This window comes from Nomascus leucogenys, chromosome 14 (assembly GCF_006542625.1).
Source record: "Nomascus leucogenys isolate Asia chromosome 14, Asia_NLE_v1, whole genome shotgun sequence".
Classification (NCBI taxonomy): domain Eukaryota; kingdom Metazoa; phylum Chordata; class Mammalia; order Primates; family Hylobatidae; genus Nomascus; species Nomascus leucogenys.
In genome coordinates, this window is record NC_044394.1 from 18,687,079 (window position 1) to 18,711,971 (window position 24,893).

Consider the following 24,893-nt stretch of genomic DNA (forward strand, 5'->3'; position numbering starts at 1 on the left):
ATAGATGCTTAAGGGTGAAAGACAGCTTGGAGATCATCCAATCTGGTATAGCCAATCTGCATATTAGAATCACCTGGGGAGCTTTTACAAGGCAACTAAATTGCCCACACCTCCTACTCCACACAGCAGAACAACTAAATCATGATCTTGGGGGCTGGGACCCGTGCATCAAATTATTTCCAATGATCTCAAGTGTCTCCAATGAGCAGCCAGGTCTGAGAACCATTGGTCTTATCTAACCCCTGTTGATGGGAAAACTCAGGATTCAAAGAGGAGTTACTCAAGGGCATATAGCAAGCTCAGGTAAGAACTGGGTCCTTGAAACAATTTCATAAGCTGTCATCTCCATGAATGCCTTAAACACTATCCCAACTTTTTCATTTTTTAATTATTTTAAAAACTTTTGTGGCTACATAGTAGGTATATATGTTCTATCCTAACTTTTTAATGATTTGCCTGAAGATAATCATTCACAGTGACAAATACAACTGCCAAATTTTTAGAAGAAAAATAGGTTACAGACATTATGAAAAAGTCAGTTCTCTTTTATATGAACAGTATTACACACTTTAAAAAGTTATCCTTTTTGTAAAGATTTTGTAAGAATACATATTTTTAACAATAATGAAAAGAATATAGATACAATGGGGTAAATAGTGCTTTGTTATTTTTGTGTATAAGTAATAACCCTTCTTTCAAACTCTAGGTGGAGCTCTTTGGTTTTTATATATTCTTTTATGTATAATTTGGAAAGTCTTTGTTTTAAAAGAAGCTATTTTGGGATTTTTTTAAAAAAATTAAAAATTTTATAATAAGTATTCTCAACATTTCTCAGCTCTCCTTTTCTTGTTGTTTCACAGCCATATACTTACTTTTTGTTGTTGTTGTTTAATTGCTGGACCAAATCCAAATTCAGGCCTCAGAGAGTCATTTTTCAAATCCATCTTAAAGTTGTATTTTATCTCATAGTATTTAATGAATGGTATAAGTTTCCCATGTTTATTGTTTGTGATAAGTCTCAAAGTTGAAATAGAATTTGTGTAAGATGGATCTCCCTTTATGAATAATGCCAGGAGAGAAAGTCTCTGAGGATATTATAGCTGTTGCTATAGTAATTCCTTCAGCTATTTTTACCCCACTGTGTACAAAGGAGTGTTAACAGCTACCTTCTTGTAACATAAATGAAACATTTTGCTGCTGCTGCTTTTTCTTTTCTGTTTTACTAGCTCGGTATTCTCTCTTCTATTGGAAGTGCACTTGGAGCAAAATTACCAAAATATGAGGCCTGTTGTTTTTAATGGTATAAGCCTGTGGTGTGGTTCCTAGGCCAGCAGCACCGTGGATATCACCTGGAAGTTTGTTAGAAATGCAGATTCTCGGCTCCCACCCTAGACGTACTGAACCAGAAACCCTGGGGATGGGGCCCAACGATCTGTGCTGAACCACTGGTATAGGCTGTTTTGAAAGGATAAAAATCCTGTACTCACCGGAACCTACATAAAAAAATTTCCGCCTGTACAGGCCAGGCATGGTGGCTCACACCTCTAATCCCAGCACTTTTGGAGGCCAGTGGGGGAAGATTTCTTGAGCCCAGGTGTAGGAGACCAGCCTGGGCAACATAGGGAGACGCCTGTCTCAACAACAACAACAACAAAAAATCAAAAAGTTAGCCGGGCGTTGTGGTGCACACCTGTGGTCCCAGCTGCTTAGGAGACTAAGGTGGGAGGACTGTTTGAGCCTGAGAAGTCAAGGCTGCAGTGAGTCGTGATCACTGCACCCCAGTCTGGAGCCAGAGTGGGACCCTGTCTCAGAAAAGAAAAAGAAAAATTACTCTGTACAGTCACTTTTGCTCATTTTGGATTTGTCCAGTGCTTTTCAAATCACCCAGGGCTTTTGTTAAAAGGAATAATTTTCATTCAGTAAGTTTGAGGTGGAGCCTGATACTCTGCCTCTAACAAACTCCCAAACAGTATGGATTTTGCTTGTCCCCAGATCACAGTTTGAGTGGTGAGGCCAAATAGCACATAGTAAGGCCATACCCATGCCGGCATGTGAGTTATCTATGATTTATGTGTATATGCTTTTGATTTAGTATCCCTGAAGTCAGTTTTTCCTTTTCAATCACAGTGGGAAGAGACAATTTCTAGAATGTAATGCTTTCTTGTCTAATTGTAAGTGACTCAATCATATTAAATGCTACAAGAGGGTATTGTTTGCCAGGATCTGTCTCTGAGACCCTCTATTATAATCAGCAGTGGACACCCTTGAAAATTACATTATTTAAAAAACTGAGACTCACTCATAGCATTATGAAGTCAGAGAGAAAGTCCTGAAGTTTGAAGATGTTTTCAGACAAAATCATTTCAGACAAAAAGAAGTGGTTCATAAATGTTTGTTATCAGCTGGGGGCGGTGGCTCACACCTGTAATCCCAGCACTTTGGGAGGCCGAGGGGGGTGGATCACCCGAGGTCAGGAGTTTGAGACCAGCCTGGCCAACGTGGTGAAACCCCGTCTCTACTAAAAATACAAAAAATTAGCCGGGTGTGTTGGTGGATGCCTGTAATGTCAGCTACTAGGGAGGCTGAGGCAGGAGAATCGCTTGAACCCAGGAGACAGAGGTCGCAGTGGGCTGAGATGGCACCATTGCACTCCAGCCTGGGCACCAAGAGCAAAACTCTGTCTCAAAAAAAAAAAAGTTATCATTCACTTATTCTCATTATTTACTGAGCATCTGCCATGGGGAGCATTGTGCTAGGCACTTTAGGAAATTTTTTTAAAAAGGATAAAGTCCTTGACCTTGAGGAGATAACAATCTAGCTGAGGCAATAAAACTTATGCCCATGAAAGTTAATTACCAAAATAGGGAGTATTCTGTCAAATGGTAAAGAAGCGTGGTAGAAGCTCGGAAGACCAAAGGATAGCTAATGGCTGGGAAGGCTGAAAGAGGGATTTGACTTGGGCTTTGGAGAGTGTGTAGAACTGAGACATTCAGAGGAGAGGGAAGGTGGGGGAATGCTCCACAGAAGAGAGATGGCATGGGTCAGGCTGAAGCTTCTAGGAGTGAATCATGGATGCACACAGGAACTGGGGAGAAGTTCAGATGATGTGGATCTTAACTTCTTGTCTAGGAGCCAGATTGGTGAGGATTTAACCGCCAGGCTTTTGAGTTTTGACTTAATCCCTTGTGCACCAAGGAATCATTGAAGAATGCTTTCAGCTGGGGGCAGGGTGACCCAATCATAATGATGACTTAGGAGGAGTCATTAATGCAATATTCAGGATGAATTCAAATGACAGACTGGAGGCTGAAACACTTGTTGGTAGGCACCTGCACTGGGTACATAGGGAGGAGAGAAGACTGCAGGAAATACAATAAGGAAGAGAACTGTCAAAGGGACAATATAAACTGAAAATGTGAACAGATTAATGAGAAGTTAAGAAAAATTAATTCATATGAATGGGAACCAGGGGTGTTTGGGACCACATGTTTGTCCTTTTGAGGTGCCTCTTGTGGCAAACAGCGTTTTTTTTGTTTTGTTTTTAGTTCTGGGATACATGTGCAGAACGTGCAGGTTTATTAGATAGGTATACATGTGCCATGGTGGTTTGCTGCACCTATCAACCTGTCATCTAGTTTTTAAGCCCCACAGGCATTAGGTATTTGTCCTAATGCTCTCCCTCCCCTTGCCCCTCACCCCCGTGACAGGCCCAGGTGTGTGATATTCCCTTCCCTGTGGCCATGTGTTCTCATTGTTCAGCTCCCACTTATGAGTGAGAACTTGGGGTATTTGGTTTTCTGTTCCTGTGTTAGTTTGCTGAGAATGATGGCTTCCAGCTTCATCCATGTCCCTGAAAAGGACATGAACTCATTCCTTTTTATGACTGTATGGTATTCCACGGTGTATATGTGCTACATTTTTTTTTATCCAGTCTTTTATTGATGGGCATTTGGGTTGGTTCCAAGTCTTTGCTATTTTAAGTAGTGAAACAGCCTTACTTTCTAACTAACCATCTTGGAGACACTGTATAGATTAGTTGATTTCAGTGGTATTACCTTGCTAATGATTTGAAGTTGATATATTATTTCACTCACATTTACCTTTTTGGTTTTTTATCTCCCTTTAGGGTCCTCTGCCTTATTTCCTGCAATCATGAATATGTTTTGAATACTGCTAAGTCACAAATTCCAAAGCTGGCCATTCATTGTTTGTTAGTACTTTCAGAACAATTGTCTTAAAATTTTAGATCTAGAAGGGACCTGAGAGGTCATCTGGTCTGTCTTCCTCTCTCTCTCTGTCTCGCTCTCTCTCTGTCTCTCTTTGACTCTCTCTCTCTCTCACACACACACACACATTAGAGACAACCAAAGTCCTCTAAGACTTGAGGCAGAGGAAAGTACACTTTAAGGCAATACTACATGATGCCCCATCCATCTTAAGATGGTTCACAGAGCTGATCTGACCTGATCATTGGTGCCTTAGACTGGAGAGGAGACTGGGTGCCAGGAGAGCAAACCAGTCTTCCTGTGAGTTTCCTCCGTACCCCTGCCCCAAGGGAAAGTCAGTGCATCTTGGACTCTGGATGAAGGAATCTTCTGGCAGGAAATCCAAGGAGTTTATATATTTTAAATCAATGATTACCGGCCATTTTGCAGACGGTTATCTCTCTAAAAGTCCCAGAAACCCATGTGAGCGTATTGAATCAGAGCTATTCAGCCTGACTTGTTGCAGAAAACATACTGCCTTAATCCACCAAAACACACGCATGTGACACTGCATTCTAAAAGTTTGAAGTTTTACATTCAATTTAAACAACGATCCAGCATTATCAGACCCTGGTCCATTGGCTTAGTGGTGCCTCATTCTTAATGCTCTTATCTAGGTGCAGCCTCAATTACTGCCTGGTTGGTCAGTCAGGAAAACCAAAGTGTGTGTGCTCCACTTGACCATGGTGTTGTCGGAGAGCACCGAGAGGGCCATGTAGTCTCCGATACAGCATGAGCTGATGCATTTGATTTTTACCTGTGTCCTCTGGGCAAGCATTTGTTCATTCCACAGATATTATAAAGTATCTGCTACATGTCAGGCAGAGTGTTGGGAACTGTGGATACAAAGATGAGTAATACAGTCTCTGCCCTCAAGGACTTGAGGAGAGATGGGTGAGTAGACACAGAAGAATGTGTATACAGAATGAAGCAAGACATGGAGGATTTAATCCAGAAAACTCTTGAGACTTAATAAAAGATTTTAACCTTTGTACAAACTGAGATCCTCCTGTTTCCCTTGTCAATGCCAAGGCGACCTCCATTCAGATACTGTGACTTTAAAGAAATTGCTCATTATCATGTCCACATCTCCAGTTTGGCTGACAAATCTGTCCTTGTGAAATATGCCAAGCACAGGATAAGATAATCTCTGAATTTGGACCCAATCAAGTGCTTGAATTCGACGCCAAGATGGTTAGTCTACCTTGCTACTCACCTTGAAGATTTCTCATAATGATGGAAACTTACTTCAAGATTCTATAGCAATTTGGCTTTTGTATCCCCACCTTCCATGCCCCCACCTCCATTTCCTAGTCTCACATTTGCCACCCCAGTTCGCTAGCAATGCTCGTCTCACCAGGCTAACAGATGCAGCTCACAGGCCAGGAGGGCAGCAGGCCCTCTTGATAAAGGACTCTATTTTAAAATTTGTTTTAATTTTTCTTTTTTTGTGTGAGGTATTTTCCAGTAAAAACCAGAAAACTTGCTGGACAAATTCTGAAAAAGCTGTAACTTTTTTTTTTTTTTTAAATGCTTCAGGCAATTCCGTTTGATCTGGCCATCACCAAACCTACTGGTAATCCATAGGACCCTTCCTCATTACAGCATCTATCGACCTGTGACCTTTTGCCTCCAGCTCTTACTGAACATAAAAAGGCATCCAATGTATCACCACCCATTTCCTCAGCAGTCTGCTATATTTAGTTTGTCAAAGTGTTTTTGGATCTTGATTCAATTGTCTAACATGTTCATTATTTCTCCTAGCTCATCAACTGAGAAATTTGATAAGGATCATTTCTATATCATTGTCCAAATAATCGATGACAACTTTGAACAGGACAGGGCCCAGTAGCACAGTCTAGACAGTCTAGTCTCCTCTCATACATTTATAATCGTATCTGAAAAGACATAATGGTGGTAATCTTTTGGACATTGTATTACAAAAAATCTCAAATCCGGAGAAAAGACAGGGAATAGCGTAATACCCACATTTAGATTTCACAGTTGTAGTTTTTTTCTGTATTTGTATCACAAACGTTATGTAGATACAGTTTTTTTTTCTGATTTGGATAAACTTCCTGTAAGAGACATTTGGGGGAGGAACTATTGAGGCATTTGAATATGGCCTGGGTATGAAAGAACATGAAGGAATTAGTATTATATTTGTTATGTGTGATATCATCATGGTTGTGTAGGAAATGTCTTTTTTTTATAGCTGTATACTGAAGTATTTGGGTAAAATGTTATGATATCCATAATTTTATTTAAATACTTTGGGCTTTTATAAATAATAATCCAGTGGGAAGAGAGTTGTGTAGGAGATATCTAAAGAGGTTCAGAGAGAATGGCTAATTGTTTATCAGTCTGTGATGGAATTGTTTTGAGTCTGGAATATTTTGATAAGTTCTAAATAATAAGCCAATTTTTAAAAATTACCACATAATATGAAAGACAGAAGTCTTCATCCTGTTCTTAGGCCCCATGCCACCCCAGAGCCTCATTTCATCCCATTTCTCCATCCCAATTATTACTGTCATTTTTTATAAAAATTGTTTCTATATTTTGGTGTACATTTCTCAAAACTCTTTTGTCAAAATATTCACTTTTTCCATTGTCTTCAGACAAAACCACTGTGTCAAATCTGCTATATCCAGGCCAGGCACAGCGGCTCACACCTGTAATCCCAGTACTTTGGGAGGTTGAGGTGAGCAGATCACTTGAGGTCAGGAGTTCAAGACCAGCCTGGCCAACATGGTGAAACCCCGTCTCTACTAAAAACATAAAAAAAAATCACCCAGGTGTGGTGGTACACGCCTGTAATCCCAGCTGCTCGGGAGGCTGAGGCAGGAGAATCGCTTAAACCAGGAAGCAGAGGTTGCAGTGAGCAAAGATCACGACACTGCACTCCAGCCTGGGCCACAGAAGGAGACTCCGTCTCAAAACCAAACAAAATAAAATAGAATAGAATAAAATAAAATAGTAAAATAATCTGCTATATCCAAATGTCCAATAAAGGAAAAAAGCCACATGAACAGTGAGTTAGAAACCATAAAAAGTAATTGGATATTACCAAGAGAAGTGTTACTAACATAATTTCAGATACATTACTGGGATAACATTTAGACAGGTATAGTAGAGCGATTATTGTTATATATCAGCTGAGTTATTTTAAAATAGATATGATAGTAATCATTGAATTAAAGAAACCCAGTGAATTTTAAAAAGAGAAAGAGCAGTGAAAATGAACATACAGTGTCTCTTGGGAAAATGTAAAGTGGATGATAAAACGGGAACACTGTAGAGGGTGTATTATAGATAACACATTAATTGTAATTGTATTAGAAATAGAATTTTAAGTATTTCCATTTTCTGGATAGCTGAGGATGACAAAGTCAAAATTTTTAGTGCATGCTTTCACTTAAATGGCCTATAAAATAGACAACTGAGGTGAAACACTGATAAGATGAGCCAAAGCTTTATTTTTGGCATCATTTTCCTTTAAACTTGTTGGGATTTGTAAAGCTTGGTTTTGTTGCCCAAAGAACCAATCAGGAGTGTTACAGAAGAATTTTTCTACCTAAATAATTTTGAATGCTATTCTTTCTAAAGTATGTTATACTTATCGCTTACTTTTTCCTCCACAGAATGGAAGCTATTTAGCAGAGGTTGGCCTTTTTCTGACTACTCCAGTAGATAATTTCAGCAGTGAATCTTCCAGGGCTAATTAGCATGTGTGGTGCCATTGGAGTTGCGTGCTTGCGTTCTTGGGTCCTGGTGTGTTGTTCCTCTTTGTTAGGTCTGTCTGATTTTGATCTGTTTCTTTGATGCTTGGAGCACACCCATGAGAGCCTCCCCTATCCCCCTTTGACTTCAGTTTCAAATTTATGGACATTACTGAAATAAACACACACATGCTCACCTTCATTTGGATCCTACGTCAAAATATGTGATAAACAATCCTCAGCCTCTGGAATTTTTTTTTTAAGAGACAGGAGGTCTTGCTATGTTGGCAGCCCTCCTGCCTTGGGTTCCCAAAGTGCTGAGATTACAGGCATGATCCACTTCACCTGGCCAACCTCTAGGAATTTGAGGTAAGTCTAGCCACTACCTACCAGCCATATCCATGTACTCTATACAACATTTTTGACAAACGGTGCACAGGAAAGGCCCATGAAACTTATGGGTTTTTTTCCCTAGAGAAAAATATTGCCTTCTATTTCTATAAGTTAATTTTATTTTTTAATCATTCTAATAATTAATGAAATAATACCTGCATGTTAAGAGTCAAACAGTGCTAAAAATATTAAAAAACCAGCAACTACTGCCTCTTCAACCCATCCTATCCCACTCCTCAACAATAGTTTTAGCGATTTTTTTGAGTATTCCTCCTAATTTCAGAATAACTGGTATCTCTTAAATCATTAACTTTAGTTATTATCTGGTGACTTTTTACTGTGATAGACAAATCTATTGATGTCCTATTATGATGAAGATGTGACTCTTACACTACTCTTTCCTTCCCTCATTTCCTGAGTATGCTTTTATGTGACTTTTGGTTAATGCATCTGCCGTCAGTTTTTATATTTTTAGAACCATGTAAGTTGTGTCCTAAGGTGCCATCAAGGAGGAATCTGGCTCCAGTTGTTCATTTCTTATTTTATTTTGAGACAAACTCTCACTCTGTTGCCCAGCCTGGTGTGCAGTGGCACGATCTTGGCTCACTGCAACCTCCACCCCTTGAGTTGAAGTGATTCTCCTGCCTCAGCCTCCCGAGTAGCTGGGATTACAGGTGTGTGTCACCATGCCCAGCTCATTTTTATATTATTAGTAGAGACAGGGTTTCACCATGTTGGCCAGCCTGGTCTCGAACTCCCAGCCTCAAGCAGTCTGCCTGCCTCCGCCTCCCAAGGTGCTGGGATTACAGGAGTGAGCCACCATGCTTGGCCAGTTCATTTCTTCTTTTAGCATTTGGTGATACTTGGTTGCCAATTCCAGGTGATAGAAAAAACTTTACCTCCAAATCCTGTTGCAAAAATTTTTCTTAAAACAGTTTTTTTTTTTTTTTTTTTTTTTTTTTAAATCACAGAATAGACACAATCTCTTAGGCGGTTGGAAGTATATTCATATCTCCAGCTAGATGGGAAAATCTTGTGGGCAGGGATTATAATATGACTTCGTAAAGAACAGGGATTTTTAAAAGGAAAGGTTAGGATTTGGATAGGCAAAAGGAAGGAAGATACGCTTTATACTTTTGGTCTCTTGACCTTATCTGAAGGCCTGGAACTCCTGTAATGAAGTAGTTATGCAGTCAAAGGTGGGAGGAGCATCTGTTAGCATCTGTCTGCAGGTCTCAGTAATTCTCCACTGCCTGACACAATCACCTCCTCACTGCCCCTGTGAGGTGCAGCGCCATCCAAGTCAGTCACAGGGAAATTCCAGGGCTCACTTTGTTTATTTACTGGAGTGGCTGGTTGTACTGGGAGGCTATCAAGACTGTTGGGAGGGCTGGGCATTTCATACTCTTTGGGCTGCCTTCTGTGTGTATGTGACAGATCCTGGGCCGGGACCTCTGAGGCAGAGCTCCTCTCAAGGTTAACCTTGTACATCCCCCTCCCCATATGTGATCAGCAGGGGACAGGCTGGAGTACGCGAGCCGGAGTGCACATTCCCAAAGGTTCACGCTGGCCTTCCTTCGTGTCTGCTGTCCAGCCCCAAATATGACCCTTTTAATCTCATAAAACTACTCAGAAGGGCTTCAAACATTAAGAAATACAGTCCACAGCTTTCCTCCCCATACCGAAGATAGCGAATGGAATATGGGAATGTTATCGGGGAGCGAGCTGTTACCCATCTACTGAGCTTTAGTTCCTGATGGCCAAATGCACATCTTCTCTATTAAGCAAATTTATCTGCCAAAAAGCTGTGTTATGCCAAAAAGTTATGTCCACAAATTTAGGACACTATCTTGTGTCATTTGTGGTTGTATAAGAATCGCAAGGTGGTGTTGGTTGCTAAATACATTATTAACCTGTTTGAGAGCAACTCTGTTGTTTTCTTTGTTCATAAAGGTCAATTTTCACTAGTAGAAGTGTTACAAATTTAACTTGAGGATCTTAGTTTTTTTTTTCCTGGAAGAGCTTTTTACACCCCTTTCATTAGTAATTCTAAAAATTTTGAACTGAAAATTTTAATAATAGAGTAAGTAAATCTAAGCTTCTTTGGAAGTTGTACTTGTCAGTTCTATTTTTTGGTTTCTTAGGAAACAAGTTAAAAACGGCTTTTTAGTTCTTAATACATTTCTAATTACAGCTCTTTCTCCTCTTTAAGGGGCTTGTTTTTCTTTAAAAAGGTGCAGTTTTCTTTCCCTGTACTAATTGGAATGTTGATTTTAAAAACTGATATTCTTGGGTTGGGTGTGGCGGTTCACACCTGTAATCCTACCACTTTAGAGGTTGAGGGAGGAGGATCACTTGAGCCTAGGAGTTCAAGATCAGCCTAGTCAACATAGGGAGACCCCATCTCTACAAAAATAAAAAATACAATTCGCCAAGGATGGTGGGATGTGTCTATAGTCCCAGCTACTCAGGAGGCTGAGGCAGAAAGGATCCTTTGAACCCAGGAGTTTGAGGCTGCAGTGAGCTATAATTGTGCCACTACACTTCAGGCTGGGTAACAGAGCGAGATCCTGTCTCTAGAAAAATAAAAATTATATTCCCTCTAACCATGGTCATTAAAAATACATATATATGTATATAAATATACACGTGTATATATTTGCTTGCAAAGAGACAAAAGTCGTTACTTCAGGCAAAGCTTTTAAAATTAAAGATGTTTCATATGATCATGTGCTTTGTTTATTAACACACTTGTACCAACTGAAGTGTTGGCTTTGGTTGAATTTCCTTCTTTTCTCCAAATCATCAAAATTGATGAAATGTCAATCATGTTGACTCATTTTTCACAACAATGTGTGTAACCCATGACAATGAAGGGTATGAAGACAAATTTAGCTTCCACACCTGGAGTGGGAGCAGTATGTGGATGAGTAGAATAAATTGAACTCTACTAATCTCTTTTTTCATTTATTTATTTATTTATTATTATACTTTAAGTTCTAGGGTACATGTGCTGTGCAGATTTGTTACATATGTATATATGTGCCATGTTGGTTAGCTGCCCCCCACCCACCGACAGGCCCCGGTGTGTGATGTTCCCCGCCCTGTGTCCATGTGTTCTTATTGTTCAATTCCCACCTGTGAGTGAGAACATGCAGTGTTTGGTTTTCTGTTCTTGTGATAGTTTGCTAAGAATAATGTTTCCCAGCTTCATCCGTGTCCCTGCAAAGGACATGAACTCATCCTTTTTTATGGCTGCATAGTATTCCATGGTGTATATGCGCCACATTTTCTTAATCCACTCTGTCATTGATGGACATTTGGGTTGGTTCTGGGTCTTTGCTATTGTGAGTAGTGCCGCAATAAACATATGTGTGCATGTGTCTTTATAGCAGCATGTTTTATAATCCTTTGGGTATATACCCAGTAATGGGATTGCTATGTCAAATGGTATTTCTACTTCCAGGTCCTTGAGGAATCGCCACACTGTCTTCCACAATGGTTGAACTAATTTACACTCCCACCAATAGTGTAAAAGTGTTCCTATTTCTCCACATCCTCTCCAGCATCTATTGTTTCCTGACTTTTTGATGATCGCCATTCTAGCTGGTGTGAGGTGGTATCTCATTGTGGTTTTGATTTGCATTTCTCTTATGACCAGTGATGATGAGCATTTTTTCATGTGTCTGTTGGCTGCATAAATGTCTTCTTTTGAGAAGTATCTGTTTATAGCCTTTGCCCACTTTTTGATGGGGTTGTTTCTTTCTTGTAAATTTGTTTGAGTTCTTTGTAGATTCTGGATATTAGCCCTTTGTCAGATGGGTAGATTGCAAAAATTATCTCCCATTTTGTAGGTTGCCTGTTTACTCTGGTTGGTGGTAGTTTCTTTTGATGTGCAGAAGCTCTTGAGTTTAATTAGATCCCATTTGTCAATTTTGGCTTTTGTTGCCATTGCTTTTGGTGTTTTAGTCATGAAGTCCTTGCCCATGCCTATGTCCTGAATGGTATTGTCTAGGTTTTTTTCTAGGGTTTTATGGTTTTAGGTCTAACATTTAAGTCTTTAATCCATCTTGAATTAATTTTTGTATAAGGTGTAAGGAAGGGATCTAGTTTCAGCTTTCTACATATGGCTAGCCAGTTTTTCCAGCACCATTTATTAAATAGGGAATCCTTTCCCCATTTCTTGTTTTTGTCAGGTTTGTCAAAGATCAGATGGTTGTAGATGTGTGGTGTTATTTCTGAGGCCTCTGTTCTGTTCCATTGGTCTATATCTCTGTTTTGGTACCAGCACCATGCTGTTTTGGTTACTGTAGCCTCGTAGTGTAGTTTGAAGTCAGGTAACATGATGCCTCCAGCTTTGTTCTTTTGGCTTAGGATTGTCTTGGCAATTCGGACTCTTTTTTGGTTCCATATGAACTTTAAAGTAGTTTTTTCCAATGCTGTGAAGAAAGTCATTGGTAGCTTGATGGAGATGGCACTGAATCTATAAATTACCTTGGGCAGTATGGCCATTTTCACGATATTGATTCTTCCTATCCATGAGCATGGAATGTTCTTCCTTTTGTTTGTGTCCTCTTTTATTTTGTTGAGCAGTGATTTGTAGTTCTCCCTGAAGAGGTCCTTCACATCCCTTGTAAGTTGGATTCCTAGGTATTTTATTCTCTTTGAAGCAATTGTGAATGGGAGTTCACTCATGATTTGACTGTTTGTCTGTTATTGGTGTAGAGGAATGCTTGTGATTTTTGCACATCGATTTTGTATCCTGAGACTTTGCTGAAGTTGCTTATCAGCTTAAGGAGATTTTGGGCTGAAACAATGGGGTTTTCTAAATATATAATCATGTCATCTGCAAACAGGGACAATTTGACTTCCTCTTTTCCTAATTGGATACCTATTATTTCTTTTTCTTGCCTGATTGCCCTGGCCAGAACTTCCAACACTATGTTGAATAGGAGCGGTGAGAGAGGGCATCCTTGTCTTGTGCAGGTTTTCAAAGGGAATGCTTCCAATTTTTGCCCATTCAGTATGATATTGGCTGTGGGTTTGTTATAAATAGCTCTTACTATTTTGAGATACATTCCATCAATACCTAATTTATTGAGAGGTTTTAGCATGAAGGGCTGTTGAATTTTGTCAAAGGCCTTTTCTGCATCTATTGAGATAATCATGTGGTTTTTGTCTTTGGTTCTGTTTATATGCTGGATTACATTTATTGATTTGTGTATGTTGAACCAGCCTTGCATCCCAGGGATGATGCCGACTTGATCGTGGTGGATAAGGTTTTTGAAGTGCTGCTGGATTCTGTTTGCCAGTATTTTATTGAGGATTTTCACATCGGTGTTCATCAGGGATTTTTTTTTTTTTTTTTTTGAGACGGAGTCTTGCTCTGTCGCCCAGGCTGGAGTGCAGTGGCACAATCTCGGCTCACAGCAAGCTCTGCCTCCCGGGTTCACGCCATTCTCCTGCCTCAGCCTCTCCAAGTAGCTGGGACTACAGGCGCCCGCCACCACGCCCGGCTAATTTTTTGTATTTTTTAATAGAGACGGGGTTTCACTGTGGTCTCGATCTCCTGACCTCGTGATCCGTCCGCCTTGGCCTCCCAAAGTGCTGGGATTACAAGCGTGAGCCACCGCGCCCGGCCTCATCAGGGATATTGGTCTAAAATTCTCTTTTTTTGTTGTGTCTCTGCCAGGCTTTGGTATCAGGATGATGCTGGCCTCATGAAATGAGGTAGGGAGGATTCCCTCTTTTTCTGTTGATTAGAATAGTTTCAGAAGGAATGGTACCAGCTCTTCTTTGTACCTCTGGTAGAATTTGTCTGTGAATCCATCTGGTCTTGGACTTTTTTTGGTTGGTAGGCTATTAATTATTGCCTCAATTTCAGAGCCTGTTACTGGTCTTTTCAGAGATTCAACTTCTTCCTGGTTTAGTCTTGGGAGGATATATGTGTCCAGGAATTTATCCATTTCTTCCAGATTTTCTAGTTTATTTGCGTAGAGGTGTTAGTAGTATTCTGTGACGGTAGTTTTTATTTCTGTGGGATTGGTGATGATATCTCCTTTATCATTTGTTATTGCGTCTATTTGATTCTTCTCTCTTTTGTTCTTTATTAGTCTTGCTAGCGGTCTATCAATTTTGTTGATCTTTTCAAAAAACCAGCTCCTGTATTCATTGATTTTTTTGAAGCATTTTTTGTATCTCTGTCTCCTTCAGTTGTGCTCTTAGTTGTTTCTTGCCTTCTGCTAATTTTTGAATTTGTTAGCTCTTGCTTCTCTAGTTCTTTTAATTGTGATCTCCCAAAGTGCTGGGATTACAGGCATGAGCCACTGTGCCTGGCCTGTTTTTGCTTTTTTACTGTAAATTTAGTGATTATCAAACTAATACATATTGTGGTAGAAACTGCCAGTTATTTCCCAACATGCATCTGTTCCCTTTTTTCTTTAGTAATAGAAACCCTGAACTTGCGCTGTACACATTGTCCCTACTATGGTCTGAATGTGTCCCTCCAAAATTATATGTTGAAATCTGTTCCCCTGTGTGATGGTATTAGGAAGTGGGGCCTTTTGGTAGATGATCAGGTCATAAGGGCAGAGCTCTCACAAATGGGGTTAGCACCCTTATAATAGGCTTTGGAGAGCTCTCACACCCCCTTTACCATGTGAGGATACATTGGAGGCACCATCCGTGAGGAACAGGCCCTTATCAGGCACTGAATCTATTGGTGCCTCAATCTTGGAATTCCTGGCACCCAGAATTGTGAGCAATATGTTTCTGTTGTTTATATAAAGGACCCAGTCTAAGGTATTTTGTTTAGTAGCCCAAACTGACGAAGACATCCCCCTAGCATAAGGACCATATTTCTTAGCCTCTTTGAAGCTTGTATGGCCACCAATGAGATGTGAATGAAAATAATGCATGCAGTGTCTGGGTTATGCCCTTAAAGGGAAATGGTGTGCCCTCCACTATTTTCTTTCCCCTTTCTTGCCGGAATGTGAAGACAGGAATTGGAGCAGCCATCTTGAACCGTGAGATGGAAGCCATACATTGAAGGTGGCAGAGCAACCAAATAGAAGGACCAAGTGTCCCTGATGGTCGTTGAGCTGTCATACCAGCTGTGGACTGCTGTCTGAACTTTTGTAGGACAGAGGAATACACTATTTAAGTCTGTTGTAACATCTGAATTTCTCTGTATTCTAATATAATACTTGTTTTAGAACACTTGGAACAACAGAAAATTATTTTTTTAAGGCAGGAAAAATCTTATGTGTAATTCTATCACCCAGAGTCAGTCATGTGTTAACTGACATCTTAGTGGATGTTGTAGCATGCTTCCCTCAGCTTCATCCCCACCTCTACCTTCACGATGACATGCTCAGTTGCTCAGTGCCTGGAGTTTTAGCTGCTAATGGTTCTATCCAGGAATTGACCTTGGCCTCAGGGGGGCAGCCTGCATCCAAGAATCTGTTGTTGAGAGGGTACCAAAGTCCAGTCTTCTTGCTTCAGTTTGGACAACTCTGAAGGGCCATCCTAGCTCTAGAGCTCGATGTAGAAATGGCCAAGGTCTCTGTTGCAACTGCATTACAGTTCACCCCTCCCTCTGTCAATCCAGCTTCCCTCTCCTCTCACAGGCACTGTTCCCAAGGGCATTTCACAACAAACTCGCATGCAAATCTCAGAATCTATGTGCTAGGGAACCTGACCTATGACATATACAGATTTAGAGATTTGGGATTATAATACTTAGTTTTTCGCTAAATATTTTGCTGGGTAGTCTCCATTTGCCTTTCCAGACACATTCCACTGCCCTTCATTCACCTCTGTTTTGGGAGGCTGACCACGATGGGATACATTAATGAGCTCCTTTGCCCTCTACCTTCCAGTTGAATGCTGCCAGTGGAAGGCACTGTTACGAGATCAGATGGTGGGAGGACAGAGACTGGGATATCCCTCGTCACCAGGCTGTGTGTTGGAAGAGGCATCATTCTTCTACTAAATCCACAGTTCATGGTGCGAGGTCTTCTCCTAGAGCTACAGGTGTTACTGTATTTTGCTGGTGGTTAACTTCCTCTGGCCCTTTCATGCCTAGGAATGGAACTAACTCCCCAGTGCTTCCAACCCTGGGGTGCTTCATCAGCTCTCCCTGGTTTCTTATCCCTGCCCACACGTTTGCAATTAGTCATTCTTCTCAATCACTCCGTTTTAGTATGCCATCTATTTCCTGGCAGGACCAGGACTGATACAAAGATGAACTGAAAGCATTTCCCTACTATTTTTTTTTTTTTGGAAACAGAGTCTCACTCTGTCACACAGGCTGGAGTGTAGTGGCACGATCTCGGCTCACTGCAACCTCTGCCTCCCAGGTTCAAGTGATGCTTGTGTCTCAGCCTCCCAAGTAGCTGGGACTACAGGCATGCACCACCATGCCCAGCTAAGTTTTTGTGTTTTTAGTAGAGACAGGGTTTTACCATGTTGGCCAGGCTGGTCTCGAACTCCTGACCTCAGATGATCCACCCCCACTCGGCCTCCCAGAGTGCTGGGATTACAGGCATGTTGAGCCATCGCATCTGGCCTCCTGTTTCTTTTCTTTTTTTTTTTTTTTTTTTTTTTTTGAGGTGGAGTCTCGCCCTGTTGCCTAGGCTAGAGTGCAGTGGCGCCATCTCAGCTCACTGCAAACTCTACCTCCCAGATTCAAGCAATTCTCCTGCCTTAGCCTCCAGAGTAACTGGGATTAAAGGTGCATGCCACCACACTGGGCTAATTTTTTATATTTTTACTAGAGACAGGGTTTCATCATGTTGGCCAGGCTGGTCTTGAGCCTCCTACTTCTTAATGATTCTTCTAAAACATGATTTTTATTGGCCATGTATAATTTCATCATGTAGACTTAAAAGGATTTCTTTAATTCCCTATTGTTACAGTATACATATATACACTTTTTATGTTGATTTTTATCGCAATACATCAAAGCATTTATTATGCCCTTAAAAACTTCCAATAAATACATTTTTAAATGACTGTTATATTGTGGCTAGACTGTGAACCTTGAGTTGTTTATTCAGTAGTGCTAAGAGATTTGTTCTAATCCACCTGATTTCTTTTGTGCAGTGTTTATAGTGACTAAAGAAACGTATTTTCAAGATGATTGGGCTGGCTATACTCTGTAGCTACCACAGAAGAAAGCAAGGCTATGCCCCAATCCCACCACATTAAGATCCGCAGTTCGGGGCTCTTCATTAAAACAGCTAAACAAACTGGTGTAAACAGTACTTTTACTTGAATTTAACATCTTTTATGTTTTCTGGGCAAGACTTTGTGTGGATATTGGATAATAGGCTTGGTGGCCCTTTTATATCCCTTATGTACTTGTAATTCTAGGAAAAATACAAAGCATTTAGTGGGAAGAATTTGAAAGAGAATACCGTTTGATCACCATGTAACTTGAGTAAAAATAGCACCATAACTGAAAACAGTAAGAGTAGGGTTTTAAGGAAAGAGAGTAAGAATGGAACAAAGTAACCATGAACTTTTCAATTCTGGGCTGCGAGTTCTCTTTATTATTCAGTGACCCTTTGTGAGATCTTGTCTTAGTCCATTCACGCTACTATAACAAAATACCATAGATTGGGTGACTTGTAAACAACAAAAATTTATTTCTCATGGATCTGGAGGCTGGGATGTCCAAGATCAAGGTGCCAGCAGATTCAGTGTCTGGTGAGGGCTTCCTTCTTGGTTCATAGACAGCTGTCTTCTTGCTGTGTCCTCACATGGTGCAAAGGGTGAGGGAGCTCTCTAGGGTCTATTTAATAAGGGCATTAAGGGAATGCCTTAATGCCCTTATTAAATGAAGTTTTTTTGAGAAAAAACTCAGAGTGCTTTCTAAGTGTATGTCACTCAACAACAATCAGTGTAGACCTGTGACCAAATGTAGGTGGTGTGAGGGGTGGGTGGGTGGGTGGGGGAGGAGCATCTCCCCACCACCAAGCAAGTAATTAGTTTTGTAGCAGGTACCAACTGGGTATCCTCCAGTTCAGTTCTGACACTATCTCCTTGGAGATAGCATCAGATCATTACTGGAAAGGGGTCCTGATCCAGACCCTAAGAGAGGGTTCTTGGAAATAATTCAGGGCAAGTCCGTGGAGTAAAGGGAAAGCAAGCTTATTAGGAAAGTAAAGGAATAAAAGAACTGCTATTTCAGAGACAGAGCAGCCCCAAGGGCTGCTAGTTGCCCATTTTTTATGGTTATTTCTTGATTATATGCTAAACAAGGGGTGGATTATTCATGCCTCCCCTTTTTAGACCATATAGGGCAACTTCCTGATGTTGCCATGGCATTTGTAAACTGTCATGGTGCTGGTGGGAGTACAGCAATGAGGATGACCAGAGGTCACTCTCATCACCATCTTGGTTTTGGTGGGTTTTGGCTGCCTTCTTGGCTGCAACCTGTTTTATCAGCGAGGTCTTTATGACCTGTATCTTGTGCTGACCTCCTGTCTCCTCCTGTGACTTAGAACTGTCTGGGAATGCAGTCCAGTAGGTTTCAGCCTTATTTTACCCAGCTCCTATTCAAGATGGAGTTTTTCCAGTTGAAATGCCTTTGACAAGATCCCACAGATTGGGGGCTCGGTCCCCAAGTTTCCCTCTTAAGCCCCAGAAATCAGTAGCAAGTCTGGGCCTCTGGAACTTCTGACAGACTGACCGGCTTCAAGTGGGGGTTCCCATGACCCCTCCTTGAATTCTATTAATTTTCTAGGGTAGCTCATAGAACTTGGAAACTTATATTTACCAGTTTATTATACAGGATATTACCAAGGATGCAGATTTAGAGATGCATGGTGCATGCAGCTTCCATGCTGTCCTGGGCATACCATCCTCCAGGAGTCTCTAGGTGCTTAGCTATCTGGAAGTTCTCCAAACCCTGTTTGTTTGTTTATTTCTATTTTTATTTTTAATTTTTTTTTATGGAGGCTTCATTCAATAGGCATGATTGATTAATCATTGGCCATTGGTGATCAGCTTAACCTTTAGCCCCCCTCCTTTCTCTGGAGGTTAAGGGGTGGGGCTGAATATCTTAAACCTATTGTCATGCCTTGGTCTTTCCGGTGACCAGCCTCCATCATAAAGCTACTACCTGGGGGTTGCCAGGCATCAGTCAATCATTAGCATATGAAAAGACATCACTTTGGAGATTCTGAGGATTTTAGGAGTTCTATGCCAGAAAACTGTGATCAAAGACCAAATATATATTTGTTGGTTTTCTTTCTTTTTGAGATAGGGTCTTGCTCTGTTGCCCAGGCTAAAGTGTGGTGGCATGGTCATGGCTCACTGTAGTTTCAACCTCCTGGGCTGAAACAATCCTCCCACCTCAGCTTCCTGAGTAGCTGGGACCACAGGCACACACCATCATGCCAGGCTAATTTTTGTATTTTTTTGTAGAGATGAGATTTTGCCATGTTGCCCAGGCCTGTTTCGAACTCCTGAGCTCAAGTAGTCGCCTGCCTCAGCCTGCGAAAATTCTGAGATTTCAGGCGTGAGCCACTGCGCCCAGCCCAAATATATATTTGTCAATATCACAGACATTAATCCCATTCATGAAGGCTCAGCCCTCACAACCTAATCATCTTTTAAAGGACCCACCTCCAAATACTCTCACACTGGGCATTGGATTTCAAGATACGAATTTTAGAGGGACATAAACATTCAGACCATAGCAGATCTCTTTACTTAGGTTAACCTTGTTTTAGTATTACATAAAGCACTTAAGTGTGTTCATTCATTGTATTCAAAAAATATTTATCAAGAACTTACTATGTTCAAAGCACTAGGATATGGCTGTGAACAGCTGGAAAAATTACCCACTCTCACACCACTAACTTTTCTTAAGGGAGTCAGATAACTAACAAATAAACAAGATTATTGTGAATTGTGACATGTCCTAGAAGGAAATAAACAGGATGATGAAAGAGAGTAAGTGGGGCAGGACACTTTAGATTGGATGGTCAGGGATAATACAAACCTCATTTTATGTGTTATGGAAGGTAGTGTGTTTGAATGGAGTGAGAGAAAACTAGAACTGAAGTCTAGCTTTATCACCTTGTACAAGTTTCTTAACCTTGCTGAACACCATGACAGGCTGAAAATATAACAAGAACATAACGATAATAATCCCTACTACTTAAAGTAGTAGCAGAATTAAACCAGAGAAAACTCCTAGCATTGTAGGCATGACTTTCTGCTAGGCCCCACATAAATATTAATTTCCTGTTAACTTTCCTAAAATTACATATAATCTGAATTCTGTAATACCCATTTCCAATGATGTAATTTTAAGAAACAGTTCTATACATCTTCGAATCAATTTAATTTATCAAATATTTATTGAGCACTTACTATATGCCAGTCTCTGGTGACATGGTGGTGAATAGAATAAACAGTATCCTTGGTTTAATTATTGGTCTTATTTGGCTGAGACTCACAAAGCCATTTCTGGCCACTGGTTCTCCTGACTGGTAGTAATGACTTTTTACCCCACTGGTATGCACATTTTATGTTAAACTTTTTTTGTTGTTGTAAAATAAAATAAACATTTAAAAAGGTTCATAAAACATAGGCCATAAATCTTAAAATCTGATGGACCCTCTCTTACAATACCCTATATACTTATTTATGTGTCTAATACAAACTTCTACCATTCTGCCACTAAAAATAACAAAGAAAACAGAAAAATAGAAGATAATTTTTTTTTTTTTTTTTTGGTTGAGACAGAGTTTTACTTTTTCACCCAGGCTGGAGTATGGTGGCACAATCTCGGCTCACTGCAACCTCCGCCTTCAGGTTTCAAGTGATTCTCCTGCCTCAGCCTCCCAAGTAACTGGGATTACAGTGGAGACAGAGTTTCACCATTTTGGCCAGGCTGGTCTCCAACTCCTGACCTCGTAATCCACCTGCCTCAGCCTCCCGAAGTGCTGGGATTACAGGGAAGATAAATTTTGTTGTTGTTGTTGACAGAGTCTCACTCTGTTGCCCAGGCTGGAATGCGGTGGCACAATCATGGTTCACTGAAGCCTTGACCTTCCAGGCTCAAGCACTTCTCTCATCTTAGCCTTCTGACTAGCTGGGACCACAGGCATGCGTCACCATGCCCAGCTATTTTTTCTATTTTTTTGTAGAGGTGGAGTCTGTTGCCCAGGCTGGTCTTGAACTCCTGGGCTCAAGCAGTCCTCCTGCCTTGGCCTTCCAAAGTCCTGGAATTACAGGTGTAAGCGACCATTCCTGGTAGAAGATAAAATTTGTGACCACCGTTTGGTGTCTGGACAGCCTTGTCTCTTGGGCCTGGAGGGGTAAAGCAGAGTCAGTCATACAAAGTCACATAACTGGCAGAGACTTCTTGAATTTAGAACAGTTTGTTTAACCAAGTGGAAGTTGTTTTTTTTTCTTTTTCTTGGCTTATTATTTGCCTATAGTGGCAGTGCCCATCTTGGGGCAGACCCAGGGTTCACAAAACTTGCCAGGGATACCTGGCCCCATAGCTTTGGAAATACTTCATGTGGAAAGGATAAAGGATATCTATATTAAACCAACATCAACATGATAATGATGAAATGCTAAAGGCAAATATACCTCAAGCTAGGAACAACTTACAGATACTTGCCATCACCACCATTTAACAATAACGGCCCACAATCCTTATTTCCAAATCTTGAGTTTTAAGTCAAGCTAATAGGCTGTTAAAGGAAATGTGTTCTATATCTCTGCCTTGATAAATAAACCTTTCATGACTTATAAATCAAAAATACAAATCAAAATTGTAAAGCTATGGTTTCCGTATGACTATAAGTTAACAAAATATAAAAAATGATTGAATTTAATAATTGTTATACATGTCTGGGTGTTCTGATGATGTGGTAGCATTTTTAGATGAGTGATAAGATAAAACAATGAGTTATAATTTATTCTATAAAATTTATTTTTCTTGCTTTCATTTCAGCAAAATCATTAATTTTATTATAATCAAGATATTCATATCAGGCATGTGGCTCATGCCTGTAATGCCAGCACTTTTTAGGAGGCTGAGGCAGGAGGATCACTTGAGCCCAGAATGTTCAGGCTACAGTGAGCTGTGATTGCACCACTGCACTTCAGCCTGGGCGACAGAGTGAGACCCAGTCTCAAAAAAAACGAAAAAAAGATTAACTTCTTTTTTTCTATTCACAGTAATGACCTCAAATATTTTAAAAATGTAATTGTATTAAAATGTGCCTAATTTGAACATATGTTCATAAAAGTAAATTATAGCAATTGCAAAAATGTGAAAGATTAAATTATATTTTTCAAAAATGTCATTTATCTTCTAAAATATCTCAAGTTGTCTATTCTAAGATGAACTACAAATTATAATTTATGAATGTATTTAATCTGAACATTTAAACTTTATTGAAAATCATATAATTTAATGTTGTATTTTCATGAAAATAAAATTATTCTTAATTTTAGTGCTAAGTGATCATCTAATTATCAAGGTAAAGAATTGGTATCACACTTGGAGAATGTTATAGCTACATGTACAGATGTTCACATTTAAGAGTAATGCGAGTTATTTCTCTAGAATCACAAATTGGAAACCAAAGAGAAGCAAGATGATAGATGCTCAACACTTCCAGAAAGATACTTCCTTATGCAAGAATCGATTGCATTCGTTTAATCTAAGAGAAAGGATTTGACAAGGTAATTTGTCCTTTCTTTCACCTAAGCATTCCTACTTAGATCCTCCGAGTAGTTGGAAGCAGGGTCTCTCTCCAAGGCCACAGTAATACAACATTTAGAAACGGTAATTTTTTATTTTGAGAACACAGGCCCAGACGTACAAAGAAACATTTCTCAGGCACCTGAGTGGTATTAGTCAAGAGAATGGATGTTTAGCATTGTGGGTTGCATTTGCCAATTCTAAGCGCCACATTCTGAGTGACAGAGGCACTTACATATATTCCTTAATAAGTTAATTTTTTGTATTTTTGTTCATGGGGACCTTATACAGTGTGAGCCCCAAGCAGCAGGCCTCTTGCTTAGCCAAGGGCATCCTGGCCAGGACTTCTAGTTATATAAACCAGTAAATGTTTTCATGCTTAAGCTAGTTTAAACTAAAAAAAGAGAAAGAAAAAAATCCTAAATCATACAAGTAGGTAGAAAATATAACAGAAAATAAGATGCCATTCATGGTAGAACTCTAAATAAAAATATCTAGAATTAAATAAACATAGGTGATAAATAAAAATGTGATAAATATAATTAAATAAATGAACGTGGTAAATAGATTATGTGCAGAATATATGGGAAGACAATTTACAAGCCCTTACTGAAATACATGTTAGTAAAGCAGAAAACTTGAATAAATGGGAAGAGGTGCTATGTTTTAGATGAAAAGACTCCATGTTACAACAACATCAATTCATTTCAAATTAACTAATGCATTTAAGCACTTCTTTTTTTTGGAGACAAGAGTTTCACTCTGTCGCCCAGGCTAGAGTGCAGTGGCGCCATCTCGGTTCACTGAAACCTCTGCCTCCTGGGTTCAAGCAGTTCTGTGCCTCAGCCGCCCGAGTAGCCGGGATTACAGGTGCCCACCACCATGCCCGGCTTATTTTTTGTATTTTTAGTAGAGATGGGGTTTCGCCATCTTGGCCAGGCTGATCTTGAACTCCTTAAGCAATTCTAATTGTAATGAAAATTGTGATTGTCTCCCCAACATCCATTCTATGCCAGATCTATGGGTGCCCCTGATTAATCCAAGCAAATAATCTAAATCCTTTCATTAGTTATGATTGATAAGAGAATGGGCAGGTGACAGGATTCAGATTAATGACACACAAAAAATGGTTTGCTGGTAGCTTTTACTCTTCTGCCAGATGTGAATGAGGATGCAATGATCCAGGCTGCTTCTGGCAGCCATTCTATGCCCATGAGGAGATCTAGCTGCAGGGTGAACTTGACACAGTCGATGGCAGAGCTGGAAGATAGGAGATGAAAATATGTGTGTTATTCAGTGGTATTGAGGGCTGTTGTTTTGGGAAACACTGAAATTTGGTTATCAATACCAACAAATCTCTATTGTTTAAGCCTCTTGGAATTGAGCTTTTGGTTATTTACAGCCTAAAGCATAGGGATTTTTTTTTTTTTTTAAAAGAAACAACAAAAATTTAGAATGAGGAATTAAAAATCCTACAATAATTTTAGCAGTCTAATTTAATACAGATATTGGCCAGTTAGGTTAATGAAATAGAATAGAAAGTCTAGATAGATAAATACACATTTATTTGGTGAACAATGCTGAGAACATTGATAATTATTTGGAAAAATAATAAATTTATTTCCTCCTACAAAACCAATCATATGCAGATTAAAGGATTAAACTATTAAAGAACTGGAAGAATATACAGACACCAAGTCTTAGAGTTAGTGAGGGCCTAATAAGCTGAAAGTCAAATAAAATATGAAGGTGTAGGATCATCTTGAAGTATTT

At 39.9% G+C, this 24,893-nt stretch overlaps 1 protein-coding gene and 1 non-coding gene across 2 annotated transcripts in view; one reads left to right on the forward strand and one right to left on the reverse strand.

The window, feature by feature from the left end:
• ACYP2 (acylphosphatase 2) overlaps nucleotides 1-24,893 on the forward strand; it is a 257,176-nt gene that overhangs the window by 48,945 nt on the left and 183,338 nt on the right. The window lies entirely within an intron of this gene.
• Nucleotides 5,719-5,782, reverse strand: LOC115838442. The gene has a single exon (XR_004033469.1). It is a non-coding gene; the product is annotated as a U7 small nuclear RNA (small nuclear RNA).